The sequence below is a fragment of the Phyllobates terribilis genome, unplaced genomic scaffold (assembly GCF_046119375.1).
Source record: "Phyllobates terribilis strain yellow unplaced genomic scaffold, ASM4611937v1 Scaffold_4__5_contigs__length_816908805, whole genome shotgun sequence".
Classification (NCBI taxonomy): Eukaryota; Metazoa; Chordata; class Amphibia; order Anura; family Dendrobatidae; genus Phyllobates; species Phyllobates terribilis.
Genome location: NW_027362764.1, coordinates 613,411,848 through 613,438,048, shown reverse-complemented (window position 1 = coordinate 613,438,048; position 26,201 = coordinate 613,411,848).

Below are 26,201 nucleotides of genomic sequence, written 5' to 3'. Positions count from 1 at the left end.
CATGATCTGTGTGTCAGGAGGCAGAAGGCCTCCTGTGTGTGGTTGTCTCCAGACTGGGCCGTGCACTGAACCCTTGCCAGCCCGTGTGACTACAGTGCTGGCTAATCAGAGACTTTGATAAACAGACTGTTTTCTTTGTTTTTGCCTGCACTAAAGGCTTTTTGTTTGCATTTTGCTTTTGAACGGTTTATGAAGCCAATAAACCGTTATGGACACTTAAAGGAACATTCCTCCTGTTTTCCTCCCATCGCACCCAAGTGAGTACGATCGCTACATAACATTCACATTTGATTGTGGGATATTTAGGAGGGAAAACAATGATGAACAGATGTATTACAATGGTAACATAAAAACAAGGGAAAGGGCTGTCTGGTATGGTACCACAAGGACAAAACCATACAAAAACTATAATAAAATTGCTCACATTATGTTATTGCACTATGGGAACAAAACAAAAAAAAATGGCATCAGTGGCAATACTGTAGATCCGCTGCTCTATCCTGAAGTTTGCATAATCAACATCAAATCCATAGATCACTGGGCACATGTGGTAACAAATGGCACATGTGGTAACAAATGGCCCCTGTACCCACAAACTGCAAGATGGACCTTTTCTGACTGGGCACTGTGTGATCACTACTTGGCTTGTACTCAATTTTTTCAATCAAAATGACGAAGGAATTTGTAGAGATTAACAAACAGTTATATCTTTATTTACACCAAACAACGTATTTTAAGCTTGACTTTAAGCCTTTGTCAGGCTCACATCACATCAGGCTGAGATAGACCTAAAGTTGAGGTTGAATGCACTGCTTCGTGTGAATAAAGCTATAACTGTAAATCTCTATGCGGATCCATTCTTTCTTTTGGTTGACACAATTGAAATCCAGCGTTCACACAGCACCCATTCACTGGGTGGGTCAATTTTGTGGTTTGTGGGCATAAAAACCATTTGTGACCATGTATGCCCAGTGATCTTTATTTTGTTTTGTTTTTAACAAGGATGGCATTGTATTATACAGTACCATGTTCAAACTCAGTGAGCTTTTTAGAATGACCAATTCTTTCACAAATGATCGTAAAGGCAGACTACATGACAATGGGCTGGATATCACACAGAAAATGTTGCTAAATGATCCAGTTTCAGATGTGTAAACTTCAGTAGTTGAAATCCATAGTTTATTTGTATGATTAAAACATAAGGATACAGTGCGCAATAAAACAAGACAATGCAGGTGCTTACAGTGGCATGAGCAACTAATGGCCTAGTGATGTTGTGTTATAAAATGGCTCCTGAGACACTTTGGAGAAATGGCTATACTACTGGTTTCACATCCAGATCAATGCAACAACAAGTTGTAGGGCATCCCTCATGAAGGCCTCTTCATGGTGTTTCCCATTTAATCTTTCAACCCGTTGCATATATTGTCATAAAATCATAATTAATAATTATATTATTAATAATGAGATGTTCTTAACGCTGAACACTGAAGCTATGGGTGGGATTCTATAGAATTATATTTCCAATTGCAAAGCTCTTTGTATGATATTGCAAGTAGCAAACACAATCTGAAAGAATTTGGATATATGGAGGAGGCTTCCTCTACCAGCCTGTTGTTTCCCCTAAATGAAGGGCCCCATTTCGATATGCCAATTAGGATTTAAAAACTCTGTAAGGTTTCCAAAAAAAAATCAAAAGTAAAATGCTTTAAAAGTCATTATATTTTCTCTAAATGATGTCTTTAAAAGATACAACTCATCCACTAAAAGGCAAGACTTAATATGGCCATATTGATGAAAGAAATATTTATGGCTCCTAGAACATAATAAAAAAATTGCTTTGTCTTCCTAGCCCAATAAATGTTAATGTAACATTTATGTTAGTTCTTTTGGGTCATGATATTTAAGAAACATTCAAGAAGCTTTACTACTGAAATTATCAAAAGAAAATGGATGTGCCAATTGCATTCTCTGCTAATAATATACAGACACAGCCTTCTAGAGTCTGACTTTAGCTATTTGTCAACAGGGTGAAAAATTCAAAGTGAGAGGCTGTATGACCATACACAATCATACTGACTTGACAGGAGATTTGATAATAGTGTGCTGTCAACAGAGCAGTATGTCATCACACATCTGTGTCAACAGATATGAATAACTGGCAAATGGCCCAAGGAATGGACAAGATTGATGATTATTTTTAGTCCGAAGAAAGGAGATGCTTCCGACTGTTGGAAACTATCGCACTATTGAGTTCATACCTCATGCCAGCAAAATACTACTGAAGATCGAACAAAGATGGTTACAGACTTACTTTGACAAAGAGCTGTCAGAGGAACAAACAAGATTCAGAAAAGGCAGAGGAACAAGAGATATAACTGCTAACATTAGATGGATAATGGAAAAGGCCAAAGAATACAAGAAGACCTATTTTTCCTTCATGGACTATTGCAAAGCCTTCGACTGTGTGGGTCACCAGAAACTTTGGAATACCATGAAGGATATGGGTGTGCCGAACCATCTGATCAGTCTCATTAGGAACCTTAACATCGACCAAGAAGCTACAGTATGAAAGGAACATAGTGACACGGCATGGTTCAAAGTAGAGGCATCAGACAAGCTGCATCTTGTCATAATTTCTCTTCAATTTATATGCAGAAGCTATTTTCAGGAAGGCTGGACTTGCCAAAAAAGACGAAGGAATCAAAATTTCTGGATGAATCATCAACAATCTTAAATGTGCTGATGATACAACATTGACAGCACCAAGCGTAGATAGAATGAAGGACTTATTATGGAGCGTGAAGATGGAAAGATCGAATATGAGATTGCTACTCAATACAAAGATGACAAAGATATTGACTACTGCCAGGTAAGACCTGGACTCCTTTGAGATGGATGTCGATGAACTGGAATTTGTCAAGGACTTCAACCTACTCAGATCAATGACCACTCAAGATAGAGTGACAACACCAGAAGTCAATAGCAAAATAGCCATGGGCAAATCAACAATGAAGTCACTGGAGAAATACTTCCAATCAAGGAACATTTCATTGGCGAGACAGACAAGACAGAAGAAGAATCTACGCCTTTGAAATGTGATGCTGGAGAAGGATGTTATCAATACAATAGGTGGAAAGAAGAACAAACAAATCAATCTTGGAACAAATCAAGCCAGACATGTCACTTGAACCAAGGATCACCAAACTATGACTTGCCTACTTTGGACACATCAAACGAAGAAAACAATCACTGGAGAAGGACACCATGGTCAGAAGAATAGAAGGAATAAGGCAAAGAGGAAGAGCAGCAACCTGATGACTTGATACAATCAAAATAACAGCAGAGAAGACTCTGATGGTCCTATCTAGGCTTGCACAAGATTGATCTTCCTACAGATCATTCATCCATCAAATTGCCATGGCTCGAGATCAAGCCGAAGGCCATTAAATAATAATGATACAACAGAACAGCAGTATTCTGGGACTGTTGATGTTTACAGTGGGGGAGATTTGTCAATCTAAATGTGACACAATCTTGGTGCAATTTACCTGCCTGACATACAACCTCAATTCCAAAAAAAGTTGGGACGCTGTGTAAAATGTAAAGGAAACAAGAATGCATTGATTTGGAAATCTCATATTGTATTCACAACAGAACACAGATCAGAAGATAAAAGTTAGACATTGTCACGATTCCATCATGCTGCGAGTCAAACCTCAGTCGCTCTTTTGGATAGGGGCAGGCTGAGCTGTCAGTATTGTGAGTGACAGCCCAATCAATTAATCTGAGACAGGGGAATGCTGGGCTGTCGATATTGTGATTGACAGCCCAGCTGCCCAATCTGGCCAGGCCTGCAGGGCTTACTAGGTGTCACCCGTTCTGGGTGATTACCTGGCTATTTAATTTGCTAGCCATTATCAGACCTTGCAAGTTATATTTTAGCTCAAATGGTGTGCATTTGCTCTTTGCTTTAAGTTCCTGTTTTCTGATATGTTAGCTCAAATGGTGTGCATTTGCTCTTTGCTTTAAGTTCCTGTTTTCTGATCTTTGTTGCTCAACCTTGGACCTTGCCTTTGACTATCTGTTTGCCTAGCTATTTTGTCTTCATCCGCTACCTTCTTGGAATTCTGAACATGTACTAGGACCTAGCTATGCCTTTGTCTCACCCCTCTGTTTATGACTAGCTCTTTTGGAATCTAACCCTGGAACTCTTTATTACCCTGCCTCACAGTTTGTTTGTGAGCAGTGACTCGGCATCCCAGACATTTTCCATTTCAAATTAACAATATGCAAGAACAAAAAAATAGGTGTGTGAAAGAGAGAATAACTAAACCTACAAGAAGATACACCACTCTTAAGTAAGGAATTAACCCCTTAGTGACCGAGACAATTATGTCCTTACTGACGAAGCCAAATTTTACAATTCTGACCAGTGTCACTTTATGAAGTAATAACTCTGGAATACCTCAACGGATCCCACTGATACTGAGATTTTTTTCATGACATATTGTATTTCATGATAGTGGTAACATTTATTTGATATGACTTGCGTTTATTTGTGAAAAAAATGGAAATTTGGCAAAAATTTAGAAAATGTAGCAGTTTTCAAATTTTGAATTCTTATGCCCTTAAATCAGAGAATTATGTCACACAAAATAGTTCATAAATAGCATTTCCCACATGTCTACTTTATATCAGTACAATTTTTGCAACAAAAGTTTTTTTTGTTAGGAAGTTATAAGGGTTAAAATTTGACCAGTGTTTTCTCATTTTTCCAACAAAATTTACAAAACCATTTTTTAAGGACCACATCACATTTGAAGTGACTTTGAGGGGTCTATATGACAGAAAATACCCAAAAGTGTCACCTTTGTAAAAACTGCACCTCTCAAGGTGCTCAAATCCACATTCAAGAAGCATGTTAACCCTTTAGATGCATCACAGGAATTAAAACAATGTGGAAGGAAAAAATGAACATTTAACTTTTTTTTCACAAAAATATTACTTTAGACCCAATTTTTTAATTTTCAGAAGGTTAACAAAAGAAAATGGACCACAAAATTTGTTGCGCAATTTTTGCTGAGCATGCCGATACCCATTATGTGCGGGAAAACCACTGTTTGGGCGCACAGCCGTGAAACATGTAAGTAGTGTTGAGCCACCCCCGTAGTGTTCGAGTTCGGTTCGGTTCGTCGAACACCCGTGTGTTCGCCGAACTGTTCATCGAACTGTTCGTCGAACACCTTCGAACACCGTTAAAACCAATGGCAGGCAAACAAAAACACATAGAAACACATAGAAAACACCTTCAAAGGTGTCCAAAAGCTGACAAACTGCTCAGAAGACACAACTAACACATGGAAAAGTGACAAGTACATATAGTCATGAGAAAAGAAAAGAGGTGGAGGAGTAAAAGGAGGGGGAGACACAGATATAGGCATGTCAAGCCCTTCTAAAATCCAAAAAGTGAGAAGCCGACACGTTCAGTCCGCTCCTGCCCGTGCCACCTCCGTGTCGCCGGGTTTGTGCCAGAGCCGCGGTGAACCCTGACGGCCAGCCCCCCTCTCCCAATACTGGTGCCTGTCCGCTGGTGGGTCGAGCTAGCCCCCCTGTGGTGGAGGCAGCTCTAAGCTTTTTAATTTAAATTGTCTCTCTAATTTGAATGAATACACTTTAAATCCATTTACAAGGATCTATTGGAGGGCAAGTCTCATGCCAGCAGCCGCGTAATTCCAGCTCCAGTAGCGTCCACTAAAGCTGCTGCAGTTAAAAAGCTTTTATAAGGATCGAGCTCGGCTGTCCACTGCAAGGCATCCTACTGCCAGTCCCAGCCCCTATGCCTTGGGGTGCCTCCTGATGCTCTTCACTGAGTATCCCGTGGTCCCAAAGCATTTCCTTTGAAAAAATTAAGTGTCCAAACTACAGGTGGTGTAGCTTGCTTAACAGCCGGGATAATCCGCTGACTAGCAGACACTGCTACTAGGCACAAAGTATTTCCTGGGCTAGATGCAGTTAAAAATTTGTAATTAGATACTCTCGTTGGATGCTGAGAAAGCATTCCATAGAGTCTCCTGGCACGCCATATATGATTCTCTTAAAAAACTTGGGGTAGGGGTCTAGGGGACCCTTTTATAGCCAAAATCATGGCCCTGTATCGCAATACGTCACCTAGGCTGAAGATAAATGGAACTGTAGCACCCTTAGGGCTCGGTTGCTACAGAGGTATTGCACCTCACCCAGAGGTGTGATATCTCACTCTCAGGTAAGGATGGAGTGTGGATCAGGACCCGACACCTGCATGCATTACATCACATTGCCGTGGGGCAGGGCGACCAATATGCCCCTGAGATGGGCACGACAGTCCCTGTCCCTGGCTGGAGTGGGGGGAGGGAACACTGAGGAAGGGGAACCCTGTAGTGCAGGAGCAGGGAGGAAGCAGTTCCTGGGTGCATTGAGAAGGGAGTATAAAAGGTGGGCACCATCTTAGTTCAGTGCAGAGAAGTCTGAGCAGAAGTGGCAGGGAGCAGGGGCTCTGCATGAGCTCTGCTCCGGAGGCGGGCCTAGTAACAGAGGCCCAGGCCTGGAAGAGGGAGAAGGAAGGAAGAGGAGCGGAGAAGGCTCCAGGAACGAGGAACGAAGGGATCCCAGGGGTGCGGACGGGCGAGTCGCCACCGCACGCCCGAATCCACCTGCATGGATGGGTCAGGCCAAAGGGGGAGACCGGTCCCTGAAACTAGTGGAGGCAGGAAACGACCCTCAGCTAGAAACCGGAGGCTGTGACATTTTATGTGGCGCAGCCCCTCGCTACACCCGCTAGGAGGGCAGCACATAGGGTCAGGGAAACTGGCGCCAAGTTTACCAAGAGGAGGCCCGAGGCACTCTGACCGCAATCCACGGGTGGCGTAGTCGGACATTTAAACATCAAAACCACATAAATAGTTCCGCCACTGGTTTGACCACCCTGAGCCACGGAACCGGGTCGCCGCCACGAAGACTACAACCACCAGCATCCACCAAAAAGGGTCCGGCTCCGGGTGTCCCAAGGCCCAGGGGGTGCATCAGAACATTTTCATCACCTTTCACAATCACCAATGGGACAAGGCAGGGATGTCCTCTGTCCCCTCTCTTATACATCCTAGTGACGGAGCACCTGCTCTCATCAATTCGCCGTAACCCCAATATTAGGTGAATTGAGGTGGGAGGCACCGAGTACAAGTGCTCTCTATTTGCTGATGATGTACTAGTATATATCACTCAATCACATATATCCATCCATGCTGTTATGGCTGAAATAGATCACTTTGTTACATGGTCAAATTTTAAAATCAATGCAGCGAAGTCTGAGGCCCTCGATGTCTCCCTCCCCAAATCCATATAGGATTCCATCCAGTCCAACTTTCCCTTTGCCTGGCCCTCACAGGGTATCAAATACTTAGGAATTCCTATTCATAGAGACCTCTCCCATCTATGTTATCTTAATTTTGGGCCCTTTATTGAACAATTCCATACAGACCACGGTTGGCAAGTTAGAACTGTAAGATTCACTACGTGAACCACTGGTGTTTTGTGGAAAAGCACATGTACACTGTGTTCCAAATTATTATGCAAAAAGTGTTTAGGAGTGATAAGGGAAGAATTTGTTTGTTTGTCAGTTAAACTCATTGATGGTGATGTGTGTAAGGGCTCTTTATATCACTGTAAGCAATTGCAGACACCTGTGCTAATTAGTTTGGCAGGTGTGTCCAATGAAAGGCAAGACTACTTAAGAAGGCTGTCTCACATTATTAAGCAGCCTACATTTTCTGCCAAAATGGGAAAGAAAAAGGATGTGTCGGCTGCTGAGAAGCAACAAATTGTGGAGTGTTTAGGTCAAGGCATGACTACAATCAACATTGTGCGATGATCAGGATGAAGTGTCTCGGCAATGAAGAAGTATGTAACTGATTCACAGTACACACGTGTGCGTGCTGATAAGGGCAAATTGAGGACTCTTTCCTACAGGCAATTACGTCAGGTTAAAAGAGCAGCGGCAAAAAAGCCTTGTCATAGCAGCAGACAAGTTTTTGAAGCTGCTGGTGCCTCCAACGTCCCCCGAACAACAAGATGCAGGGTCCTTCAGAGGTTTGCAGCTGTGCATATGCCATCCTGTCGACCTCCTCTATCCACTTCACACAAGCGGAAACGGCTCCAGTGGGCCAAACATTACATGAAGACTGATTTCAAAACTGTTTTGTTCACGGATGAGTGCCGTGCAGCGCTCGATGGTCCAGATGGATGGAGTGGAGGATGGCTGGTTGATGGACACCCCACGCAAACACAGCTACAGCGCCAACAAGGAGGAGGTGGAGTAATGTTTTGGGCTGGAATCATGGGGAGAGAGATTGTCGGCCCCTTTAGGATCCCTGAAGGCGCTAAAGATGAACTCCATAATGTATGTGGATTTTCTCAAACAGCACTTCCTGCCATGGTTCAAGAAGAAGAACCATGTATTTCACAGCAAGATCATTTTTTTGCATGATAATGCACCATCTCATGCTGCACATAAAACATCTGCATCTCTGGCTGATATGGGCATAAAAGGGGACAAACTTATGGTGTGACCCCCATGCTCCCCTGACCTCTACCCCATTCAGAACCTCTGGAGCATCATCAAAAGGAGTGTCTATGATGGCGGGAGGCAGTTCACATCTAAGCAACAGCTCTGGGAGGGTATTCTGTCCTCATGCAAAACAATTGAAGCAGAAACCATCCAAGACCTGACAAATTCAATGGACGAGAGAGTTCAGAAGCTACTTTCGAACAAGGGGTCCTATGTGAAAATGTAACATCACCTAGAATAAAGTTTTGAGTTGAAAACTGTTTGATTTCAGTTTCTAATAACCTGCTAATGCTTATAATTTCAAAAATGACCATTTTTTTGGTCTTTATTAAAATGAAAAGGTTGATCGAAAAGTTTGGGGGATCTAAGAGTGTGGCAACCCAGTAGTCATGATTACTTCAAATTCTGACAATATGAGGGTCATGTTGCAGGTAGTGCAGCAAGAAGGCACTTATGTGTCTTGCGCATCTCGGAGCCCCAAAATTATTTTCCGGGCTAGATGCAGCTACAAATTATTATTAATTTTAAATCTGGTGGAGTTTAGTATAGATGGGCTAATAGGATCAGTGCTGCACACTGCTACAAAGCCCAAATTATTTTCCAGTCAAGATACAGATAAACATGATTAGTAATTTGAAAGCTTAAAACGGTTGGTAGGGTGATTTTAACCAATCATCAAGCTTTTACTCTCCCCAGGATGACACAGGGGTAGAAAAGTCGTTTTGGATCCATGATTTGTTCATCTTTATGAACGTGAGTCTGTCTACATTATCAGTGGAGAGACGCGTGCGCTTATCTGTCAGCACACCACCAGCAGCGCTGAACACACGTTCAGACAGAATGCTGGCTGCGGGGCATGACAAGATCTCCAAGGCGTAAGTGGCTAGCTCCGGCCATTTATCCAGATTGGAAGCCCAAAAAGAGCAAGGGTCCAGTGACACAGTCATGGCTTCAATGTTTACTTGGAGATACTCCTGTACCATCGTCTCTAGGCGTTGACTATGTGTCAGACTTCTTGTCTCCTGTGGCCTTGCAAAGGATGGGCTAAAAAAGTGGTGAAATGATTCCGCAAAATTGATGTTACCAGCAGATACTGTGGTTCTGTTACGGTTTGAGTGCTGAACACTTGACGGTCCCACGGTTGGCAAGTTGGAACTGTGAGATTCACTACGTGCACCACTGGTGTTTTGTGGAAATGCACATGTAAGATTCTGCAACAGTCTCTGCTGATACTCCTGCATGCGTGCATCCCTTTCTATGGCAGGAATAATTTCTGCAAATTTACTTTTGTACCGGGGATCTAACAGTGTGGCAATCCAGTAGTCAGGATTATTTCTAATTCTCACAATTCGAGGGTCATGTTGCAGGTAGTGCAGCAAGAAGGCACTCATGTGTGTTGCGCATCCAGGAGCACCAAGTCCCTGTTGTGTTGGTGGCGAGGTAACAATCATGCTTCCTTCCTCTGTCCTCTCCCCCCAACCTCGCACAACAAAAATGTGATCAAGGTCTCCCTCATCTGATGAGTCTTCCATCAGTTCGTCCTCCACTTCTTCCTGGGCTCCTGCACCTTCCTCACTAGTTTGGCTGCTACCATGCGCCCTGGTAAAACTATCTACCCCACCCTCACATGCCTGCCGCCTTGGTGCTGCCGACCGTCTGGACCTTGCAGATGTTAGCCCTCCTCCTCTACTTCCTCCACCTCCTCTTGTGCCACCACCTGACTCCGAATTCTGTTTAACATGTGCTCCAGCATGTAAATCACCGGAATAGTCATGCTGATAATGGCATCGTCAGCACTAAACATCTTCGTCGCCATTTCAAAACTGTGCAGAAGGGTGCATAGTTCCCTGATCTGAGACCACTCCTCCAGCGTGATTTGCCCCACCTCCGGATCTCGTTGGCCCAGGCTATACATCAGAACGTATTGCACCAGGGCTTGTTGGTGCTGCCACAGTCGCTGCAACATGTGCAGAGTTGAATTCCACCAGGTAGACACATCGCATTTTAGCCGGTGAAGTGGCAGGCCCAACGACTTCTGTAGAGATGTAAGTCGCTGAGCTGCAGGATGCAAACGGCGGAAGTGAGCACACAGCGACCGTGCCCTCAGCAGAAGGCCATCTAGTCTGGGATAGTGGGCTAAAAATTGCTGGACAACCAGGTTCAACACGTGAGCCATACAAGGCACGTGTGTGACATTGCCCCGGCGAAGGGCCGCACCCAGGTTTGCAGCATTGTCGCACATGGCCTTCCCTGGTTTCAGGTCCAGTGGAGACAACCATTCATGAAATTGGTTCTCCAGAGCTGACCACAACTCCTCAGCTGTGTGACTCACATTTCCCAGACATTTCAAAGTAAAAACCGCCTGATGACATTGAGCCCTACTGCCAGCATAGTAAGGAGGTGTGCAGGATCCCTTCTGCGCAGTTAGAAAGCTTGTGGCATGACCAGACAGGCTTTGGGTGCAGGTGGAAGACCGAGAGGAGGTTGAGGAGGCAGAAGCAGTGGAGGAACTTTGACATAAAGAGGATTGACGCACAACTCGTGGGGACGGCAAGACTTGGACAGCAGCCCCTTGTCCTGCTGTCACCATAGTTACCCAGTGCCCAGTCAGCGACATGTAACGCCCCTGTTCATGCCTACTCGTCCAAGTGTCTGTGGTGAAATGCACCCTGTCACACACAGAGTTTCTCAAAGAAGCGGTGATGTTGTGTGCGACATGCTGGTGGAGCGCAGGCACACCTTTCTTTGAGAAGTAGTGCCGACTGGGCATCTGGTACTGGGGCACTGCGACGGACATAAGGTCTCGAAAATCCTCTGTGTCCACCAGGCGGAAAGGCAGCATTTCTGTAGCCAAGAGCTTGCAGATGGTGAAATTCAACCTCTTAGCTTTCTCATGGCTAGGAGGAAATGGTCTTTTACTTGTCCACATCTGAGGGACCGAGGGCTGGCTATTGTGCTTAGACGGGGTTGATAAGGGTGTCCCCGGCAAACTGCCGGTCTGTGAGGAAGATGCAGGCGGACATGTTAGGTTGCCTTGATCCAAAGGTGGTGCTATCGATGTCGGACAGCGCTCAACACCAGCTGGTGTTACCACCTCCAAAGAAAATGATGACCTGCCAATCACGCTGGCTGTTGCGGGTAAAGAGGTGGCAGGTCTGCGCCCCAAAACAGGTGTGACTGCTGTCCCCCAAGTCACAGAGGATGAAGAGGCCGCGGATGCACAAGATATGGCAGACGGTGGTTGGCCCGGCCGGCTAGGCCGCATTGTAGCACACTGAGCTTCCCACTGCAACTTATGCTTCATGTCCATGTGCCGGTTCATGCATGAAGTACTCAAACTATGTATTTTTTGGCCTCTACTTAGCTTTTGCTGACAAATGTTACAGATAACACGAGTTGGGTCATCTTTATCGATCTGAAAAAATGCCCAGGCTATGCAAGGCTTAGCACCCATGCGACCTGAAGAGCCACCACGACTTGTGGTGAGAGGCAGAGTTGTGTTTGAGGATGCAGTTGTTGACGTGCTTCTGACGCGCCCCCTGGGACATATTCCTTTTTGAGGGGAATACCCGGCACCGGATCAGATGGGGGGTTGTAGTCTCCGAGCGGCTGTGACCCGGCCCCGTGCCCAGGGCGTCAAGCTCAGTGTTATGTGGCAGCTTTACAGATGTTACTAAAGTTCTTTTGTGTCGACTACGCCACCCGTTGTAATGCGGTCACTGTGGCCGCCGCTGCAGCAGGGTCCGCTGAGGCTGATGGTGGATGCGCAGCTTGGTGGGATAACCCCCAACGGGAGGGGTATAGCCTCAGAGGGGACAGGCGCAGAGGATGGGGGTTGTGGTGGTGCGGTGCAGCCGGCAATGAAGACAGACTCGGGTTGTGCAGTTAAGGGTGTTTACTTACTGCAGATGTTGTACTGGTCACTCCAGCTGCTAGTGACCACCCGAGCCGTGCTGCGTCCACCAGGTCCTGGATCCAGCCAACCCCCAAACAAGTCCGGAGCGTGGCCCTGAGCTCTCCCTCTGTCCTTTCTTCAGCCGTCCCCACCAGTGATTCACCTAGGTCCAGCTCCCTCGGGCCTTCTGTTGGGACACCCTTGGCCCTGGGTTCCCTGACCCTTCATGTGGTGTGCCTTCGGGGTGAATGTGGTGGGTGACCGTGGCAAACGCTGCCCACGATCTCCGGTCTCTGGCTAGGGATTGTTTTTGCCCCCACCAGCTTGGGTTCCGGTACCCTGATGCTGACTCCTCACCCGGTGCTCTGATTTGGGTTCTTGGGTCCCTTCAGTCTTCCCCCTCTGGGTCTTTCTCTGCTCCACTCTCTCTCTCTCCAGGGCTGCTGTTTCCTTCTCTCTCCTCTCCAACTCACTTTCTGCGTCTGAACTTGTCCTCTGCAGCTGACTGACTCTCTGCGTCTGACCCTGATTCTAGTTGGTGCCCACCTTATATATCCCTCTATGTGTGAGCTCAGGTGACCAGCACCCAATGAGCTCCTATCACTACCCAGACTGCTCCCCCTATCTGCCCCTACACTACATGGGATGTACCACCCCCCTCCCACTCCAGCCAGGAACAGGCTCGGTTGTACCTGCACATTTCTAAGTGGGAGTACCGTCGGCCTGCTCCTCTGAAATGGGATGTATGTAGTGCATGCAGCCTATCTGAGCTCAGTTCCACCCTCCATCCTTACCCGGGAGTGGAATATCACACCTCTGGGTTGAGGTGCAATACTCCTGTAGCAGCCGAATCCTCAGGGTGCTACACTTCCAGTACTACGTCTCTGTCTAGGAAGGCGCAACCTGACCTCGTCGTCACTAGCATCTTCCTCCACCTCCTCTGCTGACCTCATCTCTTGGCTGACTGTGGGTTGTCAGTAAGTGGGATATCCAACCTCATCATCATCACCCTGTGCGTTATCACACCCGTCGTCCTCAGAGCCAACCTGTTCCTGCCCTGACAAAAAACTAAAGTTGTCGCTCCAATCAGGTATTTGAGTCTCATCATCGTCTTCCTCATTGTCTCCACCAACAGGAGTTACAGTTTGGGAATGAGGGTCTACATTATGGTCAGAACCTTCTGCGTCTGGTCCTGGATCCGATTCATAAAGATTCTGGGCATCAGTGCAGATCATTTCCTCGTCTGGACTCACAGAAGCGCTGGAGTCGACCTCTGATTCCCAGGCTATAGTATGAGTAAACAGCTCTGCAGACTCAACCATCTGTTCTACCTCATACTCAGACGGGCAGCTGGAGATTTGGGAGCTGTGAGGAAGCAAGTGCGATTGGGGTGACACCTTTGAGGACTGGAGTATTTGTGATGTTGAAGTTGATGTGGAGGAGAGCCCACTTAAAGGAGCACTTGATATCCGTTGAAGCACCTGCTGTTTTTGTGCCTCATCTGGAATTTGTAGCGATTGGCGTGGCCGTAAGAAAGGGATCTTATCACATTGTCCGCTAAAAGAAGTAGACATTTTAGTTTGGCTGGAAGATGGTCTTTCTTCTGCAGATGTTACTGTTGCTTTAACACCTACCCCACGGACACAACCTTTTTTCCCCTTCCCAACACGCCTATTCCCCTTTCCACCAGCAGCAGGCCTTTTTCCACTCATTTTGGTGGTTAACTAATTCACAACTCTGGAGTTGTTTGCACAAAAAAACAATGGAAGGGAACCGAGCAGAGCTGAGTGGCCAAACTGTGGTATTAGGCCAAAACTATTGGCTGGGTTAGATGCAGAAAAAAATTATATTCAATTTGCAACCTGATGGAGGTCAGTATAGATGGACTAATAGAGAAAGTCCCACACACAGCTAGAAGCCCAACTATTTTTTCAGAGGTAGATGCAGAAAAAAAATATATTCAGTTTGCAACCTGATGGAGGTCAGTATAGATGGACTAATAGAGAAAGTCCCACACACTGCTAGAAGGCCAAATATTTTTTCAGAGCTAGATGCAGACAAAAAATTATTTTTAATTTGCAACCTGATGGAGGTCAGTATAGATGGACTAATAGAGAATGTCCCACACACTGCTAGAAGGCCAAATATTTTTTCAGAGCTGGATGCAGATAAAAATTATTTTTAATTTGCAACCTGATGGAGGTCAGTATAGATGGACTAATAGAGAAAGTCCCACACACTGCTAGAAGGCCAAATATTTTTTCAGAGCTAGATGCAGAAAAAAATTATATTCAGTTTGCAACCTGATGGAGGTCAGTATAGATGGACTAATAGAACAAGTCCCACACACAGCTAGAAGCCCAAATATTTTTTCAGAGGTAGATGCAGATAAAAATTATTTTTAATTTGCAACCTGATGGAGGTCAGTATAGATGGACTAATAGAGAAAGTCCCACACACTGCTAGAAGGCCAAATATTTTTTCAGAGCTAGATGCAGACAAAAAATCATTTTCAGTTTGCAACCTGATGGAGGTCAGTATAGATGGACTAATAGAACAATTCCCACACACAGCTAGAAGCCCAAATATTTTTTCAGAGGTAGATGCAGAAAAAAAATATATTCAGTTTGCAACCTGATGGAGGTCAGTATAGATGGACTAATAGAGAAAGTCCCACACACTGCTAGAAGGCCAAATATTTTTTCAGAGCTAGATGCAGACAAAAAATTATTTTTAATTTGCAACCTGATGGAGGTCAGTATAGATGGACTAATAGAGAAAGTCCCACACACTGCTAGAAGGCCAAATATTTTTTCAGAGCTGGATGCAGATAAAAATTATTTTTAATTTGCAACCTGATGGAGGTCAGTATAGAAAGACTAATAGAGAAAGTCCCACACACTGCTAGAAGGCCAAATATTTTTTCAGAGCTAGATGCAGACAAAAAATTATTTTCAGTTTGCAACCTGATGGAGGTCAGTATAGATGGACTAATAGAACAAGTCCCACACACAGCTAGAAGCCCAAATATTTTTTCAGAGGTAGATGCAGAAAAAAATTATATTCAGTTTGCAACCTGATGGAGGTCTGTATAGATGGATTAATAGAACAAGTCCCACACACAGCTAGAAGCCCAATATTTTTTCAGAGGTAGATGCAGAAAAAAAAATATTCAGTTTGCAACCTGATGGAGGTCAGTATAGATGGACTAATAGAGAAAGTCCCACACACTGCTAGAAGGCCAAATATTTTTTCAGAGCTAGATGCAGACAAAAAATTATTTTTAATTTGCAACCTGATGGAGGTCAGTATAGATGGACTAATAGAGAAAGTCCCACACACAGCTAGAAGCCCAAATATTTTTTAAGAGGTAGATGTAGAAAAAAAATATATTCAGTTTGCAACCTGATGGAGGTCAGTATAGATGGACTAATAGAGAAAGTCCCACACACTGCTAGAAGGTCAAATATTTTTTCAGAGCTAGATGCAGACAAAAAATTATTTTTAATTTGCAACCTGATGGAAGTCAGTATAGATGGACTAATAGAGAAAGTCCCACACACTGCTAGAAGGCCAAATATTTTTTCAGAGCTGGATGCAGATAAAACTTATTTTTAATTTGCAACCTGATGGAGGTCAGTATAGATGGACTAATAGAGAAAGTCCCACACACTGCTAGAAGGCCAAATATTTTTTCAGAGCTGGATGCAGATAAAAATTATTTTTCATTTGCAACCTGATGGAGGTCAGTATAGATGGACTAATAGAGAAAGTCCCACACACTGCTAGAAGGCCAAATATTTTTTCAGAGCTATATGCAGACAAAAAATTAATTTCAGTTTGCAACCTGATGGAGGTCAGTATAGATGGACTAATAGAACATGTCCCACACACAGCTAGAAGCCAAAATATTTTTTCAGAGGTAGATGCAGAAAAAAATTATATTCAGTTTGCAACCTGATGGAGGTCTGTATAGATGGATTAATAGAACAAGTCCCACACACAGCTAGAAGCCCAATATTTTTTCAGAGGTAGATGCAGTAAAAAAATATATTCAGTTTGCAACCTGATGGAGGTCAGTATAGATGGACTAATAGAACAAGTCCCACACACAGCTAGAAGCCCAAATATTTTTTCAGAGGTAGATGCAGATAAAATTATTTTTAATTTGCAACCTGTTGGAGGTCAGTATAGATGGACTAATAGAGAAAGTCCCACACACTGCTAGAAGGCCAAATATTTTTTCAGAGCTAGATGCAGACAAAAAATTATTTTCAGTTTGCAACCTGATGGAGTTCAGTATAGATGGACTAATAGAACAAGTCCCACACACAGCTAGAAGCCCAAATATTTTTTCAGAGGTAGATGCAGAAAAAAATTATATTCAGTTTGCAACCTGATGGAGGTCTGTATAGATGGATTAATAGAACAAGTCCCACACACAGCTAGAAGCCAAATATTTTTTCAGAGGTAGATGCAGAAAAAAAATATATTCAGTTTGCAACCTGATGGAGGTCAGTATAGATGGACTAATAGAACAAGCCCCACACACTGCTAGAAGCCCAAATATTTTTTCAGAGGTAGATGCAGAAAAAAATTATATTCAGTTTGCAACCTGATGGAGGTCTGTATAGATGGATTAATAGAACAAGTCCCACACACAGCTTGAAGCCCAATATTTTTTCAGAGGTAGATGCAGAAAAAAAATATATTCAGTTTGCAACCTGATGGAGGTCAGTATAGATGGACTAATAGAGAAAGTCCCACACACTGCTAGAAGGCCAAATATTTTTTCAGAGCTAGATGCAGAAAAAAATTATATTCAGTTTGCAACCTGATGGAGGTCAGTATAGATGGACTAATAGAACAAGTCCCACACACTGCTAGAAGCCCAAATATTTTTTCAGAGCTAGATGCAGAAAAAAATTATATTCAATTTGCAACCTGATGGAGGTCAGTATAGATGGACTAATAGAATGATGCTATGCCCAAAAGATTTTACTTCACTAGGTGCAGTAAAAAAATTGGTATTCTATACACAGGTGGTATATCTTGCAACACAGATAGGCTACTCCACTGACTAACACACTGCAATAGGCCAAAAAGGATTAGCTTTGCTAGATTCAGCCAAATGCTGTGAAAAAAACTTGCACAGCACTGGCACAGACCTGCCTGGCAAAAACTGATAGGAACTGATGTAACCTAGTCCTGAAAAGGACTGCAATTACAATTAGTCTTTACTCCCACAATCTATCTATTTAAGAGCACAGACCTGCCTGATAAAAGTCGTAGGAAATGCTGTAACCTAGTCCTTAAAAGGACTGCAATCACAACTATTCCCTACTCCCAAGCTATCTGTAGATTTGTGCGAAAATTGGCTTGAAATTAACAAGGTATAGCGCACACAGTACAGCGGTGCCGTCTAACACGCAGCTGCAGCAGTGAGAAAATGGTGGCGCCGGGGAAAATGGGTTGGTCTTATAGGGCAAGGACATGTGACATACACTGCCAATGACACATGCCCTTGCTTGTGTGAAAAAAGCACTTCGCTCCGTGTGTGCGCTGCTGATAGGCTGACAGATTGCACCTCCCCTCTGTAAATGCGGGAAAGAGAAAAAAAAATGGAGATCTTCATTATTCCTGCAGAGATCCATCCCCTGCCCCTCCCCCCACCCCGCTGTACACTCAAACTGCGTATTAACATTAATTTTCATCATTACTGAGAAAAAATCCAGTTATGATTTTGGTGCACGAACAGTTATCGAACATAACCTCGAACAGCCGAATTTTTCTCAAATCGTTCGTGTTCGCCGAACGGCTTGAACACCGCCCAAAACAGCTCGAATTTGAGATTGGCGAACAGTTCGAGTAGAACAACGCTCATCTCTACATGTAAGGCGGGGACTCAAGCATGTGACTTGAGCACTCGCGTTTCTTGTGTATACCCAAGCACACAATGAAAATTCAAGTAATGAGCACTTGCACTTAACACTAGTCATTTCGTCATCATTTTTTTTCTCTTTACTTTTGAAAAAATCCCAACCCTAACACAACTCTAACCCTAACTCCAACCCTAACACAACCCTAACCCAACCCCAACCCTAACACAACACTAACAAATAGAGATGAGCGTTGTTCTACTCGAACTGTTCGCCAATCTCAAATTCGAGCTGTTTTGGGCGGTGTTCGAGCCGTTCGGCGAACACGAACAATTTGAGAAAAATTCGGCTGTTCGAGGTTATGTTCGATAACTGTTCGTGCACCAAAATCATAACTGGATTTTTTCTCAGTAATGATGAAAATTAATGTTAATACGCAGTTTGAGTGTACAGCCGGGTGGGGGGAGGGGCAGGGGATGGATCTCTGCAGGAACAATGAAGATCTCCATTTTTTTTTCTCTTTCCCGCATTTACAGTGGGGAGGTGCAATCTGTCAGCCTATCAGCAGCGCACACACGGAGCGAAGTGCTTTTTTTCACACAAGCAAGGGCATGTGTCATTGGCAGTGTATGTCACATGTCCTTGCCCTATAAGACCAAGCCATTTTCCCCATCGCCACCATTTTCTCACTGCTGCAGCTGCGTGTTAGACGGCACCGCTGTTGCTGTGTGCACTATACCTTGTTAATTTCAAGCCAATTTTCGCACAAATATACAGATAGCTTGGGAGTAGGGAATAGTTGTGATTGCAGTCCTTTTAAGGACTAGGTTACAGCATTTCCTACGACTTTTATCAGGGAGGTCTGTGCTCTTAAATAGATAGGTTGTGGGAGTAAAGACTAATTGTAATTGGAGTCCTTTTCAGGACTAGGTTACATGAGTTCCTATCAGTTTTTGCCAGGCAGGTCTGTGCCAGTGCTGTGCAAGTTTTTTTCACAGCATTTGGCTGAATCTAGCAAAGCTAATCCTTTTTGGCCTATTGCAGAGTGTGTTAGTCAGTGGAGTAGCCTATCTGTGTTGCAAGATATACCACCTGTGTATAGAATACCAATTTTTTTACTGCACCTAGTGAAGTAAAATCTTTTGGGCATAGCATCATTCTATTAGTCCATCTATACTGACCTCCATCAGGTTGCAAATTAAAACTAATTATTATCTGCATCTACAGTACCTCTGAAAAAATATTTGGGCTTCTAGCAGTGTGTGGGACTTGTTCTATTAGTCCATCTATACTGACCTCCATCAGGTTGCAAACTGAATATATTTTTTTCTGCATCTACCTCTGAAAAAATATTGGGCTTCTAGCTGTGTGTGGGTCTTGTTCTATTAATCCATCTATACTGACCTCCATCAGGTTGCAAACTGAATATAATTTTTTCTGCATCTAGCTCTGAAAAAATATTTGGCCTTCTAGTAGTGTGTCGGACTTTCTCTATTAGTCCATCTATACTGACCTCCATCAGGTTGCAAATTAAAACTAATTTTTATCTGCATCTACAGTACCTCTGAAAAAATATTTGGGCTTCTAGCAGTGTGTGGGACTTGTTCTATTAGTCCATCTATACTGACCTCCATCAGGTTGCAAACTGAATATATTTTTTTCTGCATCTACCTCTGAAAAAATATTGGGCTTCTAGCTGTGTGTGGGTCTTGTTCTATTAATCCATCTATACTGACCTCCATCAGGTTGCAAACTGAATATATTTTTTTCTGCATCTACCTCTGAAAAAATATTTGGCCTTCTAGTAGTGTGTCGGACTTTCTCTATTAGTCCATGTATACTGACCTCCATCAGGTTGCAAACTGAATATATTTTTTTCTGCATCTACCTCTGAAAAAATATTGGGCTTCTAGCTGTGTGTGGGTCTTGTTCTATTAATCCATCTATACTGACCTCCATCGGGTTGCAAACTGAATATATTTTTTTCTGCATCTACCTCTGAAAAAATATTTGGCCTTCTAGTAGTGTGTCAGACTTTCTCTATTAGTCCATCTATACTGACCTCCATCAGGTTGCAAACTGAATATATTTTTTTCTGCATCTACCTCTGAAAAAATATTGGGCTTCTAACTGTGTGTGGGTCTTGTTCTATTAATCCATCTATACTGACCTCCATCAGGTTGCAAACTGAATATATTTTTTTCTGCATCTACCTCTGAAAAAATATTTGGCCTTCTAGTAGTGTGTCGGACTTTCTCTATTAGTCCATCTATACTGACCTCCATCAGGTTGCAAATTAAAACTAATTTTTATCTGCATCTACAGTACCTCTGAAAAAATATTTGGGCTTCTAGCAGTGTGTGGGACTTGTTCTATTAGTCCATCTATACTGACCTCCATCAGGTTGCAAACTGAATATATTTTTTTCTGCATCTACCTCTGAAAAAATATTTGGCCTTCTAGTAGTGTGTCGGACTTTCTCTATTAGTCCATCTATACTGACCTCCATCAGGTTGCAAACTGAATATAATTTTTTTCTGCATCTAGCTCTGAAAAAATATTTGGCCTTCTAGTAGTGTGTCGGACTTTCTCTATTAGTCCATCTATACTGACCTCCATCAGGTTGCAAATTAAAACTAATTTTTATCTGCATCTACAGTACCTCTGAAAAAATATTTGGGCTTCTAGCAATGTGTGGGACTTGTTCTATTAGTCCATCTATACTGACCTCCATCAGGTTGCAAACTGAATATATTTTTTTCTGCATCTACCTCTGAAAAAATATTGGGCTTCTAGCTGTGTGTGGGTCTTGTTCTATTAATCCATCTATACTGACCTCCATCAGGTTGCAAACTGAATATATTTTTTTCTGCATCTACCTCTGAAAAAATATTTGGCCTTCTAGTAGTGTGTCGGACTTTCTCTATTAGTCCATCTATACTGACCTCCATCAGGTTGCAAACTGAATATAATTTTTTTCTGCATCTAGCTCTGAAAAAATATTTGGCCTTCTAGTAGTGTGTCGGACTTTCTCTATTAGTCCATCTATACTGACCTCCATCAGGTTGCAAATTAAAACTAATTTTTATCTGCATCTACAGTACCTCTGAAAAAATATTTGGGCTTCTAGCAGTGTGTGGGACTTGTTCTATTAGTCCATCTATACTGACCTCCATCAGGTTGCAAACTGAATATATTTTTTTCTGCATCTACCTCTGAAAAAATATTGGGCTTCTAGCTGTGTGTGGGTCTTGTTCTATTAATCCATCTATACTGACCTCCATCAGGTTGCAAACTGAATATATTTTTTTCTGCATCTACCTCTGAAAAAATATTTGGCCTTCTAGTAGTGTGTCGGACTTTCTCTATTAGTCCATCTATACTGACCTTCATCAGGTTGCAAACTGAATATAATTTTTTTCTGCATCTAGCTCTGAAAAAATATTTGGCCTTCTAGTAGTGTGTCGGACTTTCTCTATTAGTCCATCTATACTGACCTCCATCAGGTTGCAAATTAAAACTAATTTTTATCTGCATCTACAGTACCTCTGAAAAAATATTTGGGCTTCTAGCTGTGTGTGGGACTTGTTGTATTAGTCCATCTATACTGACCTCCATCAGGTTGCAAATTCAAAATAATTTTTTTCTGCATCTAACCCAGCCAATAGTTTTGGCCTAATACCACAGTTTGGCCACTCAGCTCTGCTCGGTTACCATCTATTGTTTTTTTGTGCAAACAACTCCAGAGTTGTGAATTAGTTAACCACCAAAATGAGTGGAAAAAGGCCTGCTGCTGGTGGAAAGGGGAATAGGCGTGTTGGGAAGGGGAAAAAGGTTGTGTCCGTGGGGTAGGTGTTAAAGCAACAGTAACATCTGCAGAAGAAAGACCATCTTCCAGCCAAATTAAATGTCTACTTCTTTTAGCGGACAATGTGATAAGATCCCTTTCTTACGGCCACGCCAATCGCTACAAATTCCAGATGAGGCACAAAAACAGCAGGTGCTTCAACGGATATCAAGTGCTCCTCTAAGTGGGCTCTCCTCCACATCAACTTCAACATCACAAATACTCCAGTCCTCAAAGGTGTCACCCAAATCGCACTTGCTTCCTCACAGCTCCCAAATCTCCAGCTGCCCATCTGAGTATGAGGTAGAACAGATGGTTGAGTCTGCAGAGCTGTTTACTCATACTATAGCCTGGGAATCAGAGGTCGACTCCAGCACTTCTGTGAATCCAGACGAGGAAATGATCTGCACTGATGCCCAGAATCTTTATGAGTCGGATCCAGGACCAGACGCAGAAGGTTCTGACCATAATGTAGACCCTCATTCCCAAACTGTAACTCCTGTTGGTGGAGACAATGAGGAAGACGATGATAAGACTCAAATACCTGATTGGAGCGACAACTTTAGTTTTTTGTCAGGGCAGGAACAGGTTGGCTCTGAGGACGACGGGTGTGATAACGCACAGGGTGATGATGATGAGGTCGGAGATCCCACTTACTGTCAACCCACAGTCAGCCAAGAGATGAGGTCAGCAGAGGAGGTGGAGGAAGATGCTAGTGACGACGAGGTCAGGTTGCGCCTTCCTGGACAGAGACGTAGTACTGGAAGCACGTCAACAACTGCATCCTCAAACACAACTCTGCCTCTCACCACAAGTCGTGGTGGCTCTTCAGGTCGCATGGGTGCTAAGCCTTGCATAGCCTGGGCATTTTTTCAGATCGATAAAGATGACCCAACTCGTGTTATCTGTAACATTTGTCAGCAAAAGCTAAGTAGAGGCCAAAAAATACATAGTTTGAGTACTTCATGCATGAACCGGCACATGGACATGAAGCATAAGTTGCAGTGGGAAGCTCAGTGTGCTACAATGCGGTCTAGCCGGCCGGGCCAACCACCGTCTGCCATATCTTGTGCATCCGCGGCCTCTTCATCCTCTGTGACTGGGGGGACAGCAGTCACACCTGTTTTGGGGCGCAGACCTGCCACCTCTTTACCCGCAACAGCCAGCGTGATTGGCAGGTCATCATTTTCTTTGGAGGTGGTAACACCAGCTGGTGTTGAGCGCTGTCCGACATCGATAGCACCACCTTTGGATGAAGGCAACCTAACATGTCCGCCTGCATCTTCCTCACAGACCGGCAGTTTGCCGGGGACACCCTTATCAACCCCGTCTAAGCACAATAGCCAGCCCTCGGTCCCTCAGATGTGGACAAGTAAAAGACCATTTCCTCCTAGCCATGAGAAAGCTAAGAGGTTGAATTTCACCATCTGCAAGCTCTTGGCTACAGAAATGCTGCCTTTCCGCCTGGTGGACACAGAGGATTTTCGAGACCTTATGTCCGTCGCAGTGCCCCAGTACCAGATGCCCAGTCGGCACTACTTCTCAAAGAAAGGTGTGCCTGCGCTCCACCAGCATGTCGCACACAACATCACCGCTTCTTTGAGAAACTCTGTGTGTGACAGGGTGCATTTCACCACAGACACTTGGACGAGTAGGCATGGACAGGGGCGTTACATGTCGCTGACTGGGCACTGGGTAACTATGGTGACAGCAGGACAAGGGGCTGCTGTCCAAGTCTTGCCGTCCCCACGAGTTGTGCGTCAATCCTCTTTATGTCAAAGTTCCTCCACTGCTTCTGCCTCCTCAACCTCCTCTCGGTCTTCCACCTGCACCCAAAGCCTGTCTGGTCATGCCACAAGCTTTCTAACTGCGCAGAAGGGATCCTGCACACCTCCTTACTATGCTGGCAGTAGGGCTCAACGTCATCAGGCGGTTTTTACATTGAAATGTCTGGGAAATGTGAGTCACACAGCTGAGGAGTTGTGGTCAGCTCTGGAGAACCAATTTCATGAATGGTTGTCTCCACTGGACCTGAAACCAGGGAAGGCCGTGTGCGACAATGCTGCAAACCTGGGTGCGGCCCTTCGCCGGGGCAATGTCACACACGTGCCTTGTATGGCTCACGTGTTGAACCTGGTTGTCCAGCAATTTTTAGCCCACTATCCCAGACTAGATGGCCTTCTGCAGAGGGCACGGTCGCTGTGTGCTCACTTCCGCCGTTCGCATCCCGCAGCTCAGCGACTTACATCTCTACAGAAGTCGTTGGGCCTGCCACTTCACCGGCTAAAATGCGATGTGCCTACCCGGTGGAATTCAACTCTGCACATGTTGCAGAGACTGTGGCAGCACCGACAAGCCCTGGTGCAATACGTTCTGACGTATAGCCTGGGCCAACGAGATTCAGAGGTGGGGCAAATCACGCTGGAGGAGTGGTCTCAGATCAGGGACCTATGCACCCTTCTGCACAGTTTTGAAATGGCGAAGAAGATGTTTAGTGCTGACGATGCCATTATCAGCATGACTATTCCGGTGATTTACATGCTGGAGCACATGTTAAACAGAATTCGGAGTCAGGTGGTGGCACAAGAGGAGGTGGAGGAAGTAGAGGAGGAGGAGTTGTATGCGGAAGGGCTAACATCTGCAAGGTCCAGAAGGTCGGCAGCACCAAGGCGGCAGGCATGTGAGGATGGGGGAGATGGTTTTACCAGGGCGCATGGTAGCAGCCAAACTAGTGAGGAAGGTGCAGGAGCCCAGGAAGAAGTGGAGGACGAACTGATGGAAGACTCATCAGATGAGGGAGACCTTGATCACATTTCTGTTGTGCGAGGTTGGGGGGAGAGGACAGAGGAAGGAAGCATGATTGTTACCTCGCCACCAACACAACAGGGACTTGGTGCTCCTGGATGCGCAACACACATGAGTGCCTTCTTGCTGCACTACCTGCAACATGACCCTCGAATTGTGAGAATTAGAAATAATCCTGACTACTGGGTTGCCACACTGTTAGATCCCCGGTACAAAAGTAAATTTGCAGAAATTATTCCTGCCATAGAAAGGGATGCACGCATGCAGGAGTATCAGCAGAGACTGTTGCAGAATCTTGCATGTGCTTTTCCACAAAATACCAGTGGTGCACGTAATGAATCTCACAGTTCCAACTTGCCAACCGTGGGACCGTCAAGTGTTCAGCACTCAAACCGTAACAGAACCACAGTATCTGCTGGTAACATCAATTTTGCGGAATCATTTCACCACTTTTTTAGCCCATCCTTTGCAAGGCCACAGGAGACAAGAAGTCTGACACATAGTCAACGCCTAGAGACGATGGTACAGGAGTATCTCCAAGTAAACATTGAAGCCACGACTGTGTCACTGGACCCTTGCTCTTTTTGGGCTTCCAATCTGGATAAATGGCCGGAGCTAGCCACTTACGCCTTGGAGAACTTGTCATGCCCCGCAGCCAGCGTTCTGTCTGAACGTGTGTTCAGCGCTGCTGGTGGTGTGCTGACAGATAAGCGCACGCGGCTCTCCACTGATAATGTAGACAGACTCACGTTCATAAAGATGAACAAATCATGGATCCGAAACGACTTTTCTACCCCTGTGTCATCCTGGGGAGAGTAAAAGCTTGATGATTGGTTAAAATCACCCTACCAAACGTTTTAAGCTTTCAAATTACTAATCATGTTTATCTGTATCTTGACTGGAAAATAATTTGGGCTTTGTAGCAGTGTGCAGCACTGATCCTATTAGGCCATCTATAATAAGCTAAACCAGATTTAAAATTAAAAATAATTTTTAGCTGCATCTAGCCCGGAAAATAATTTTGGGGCTCCGAGATGCGCAAGACACATAAGTGCCTTCTTGCTGCACTACCTGCAGCATGACCCTCATATTGTCAGAATTCGAAGTAATCATGACTACTGGGTTGCCACACTCTTAGATCCCCCAAACTTTTCGATCAACCTTTTCATTTGA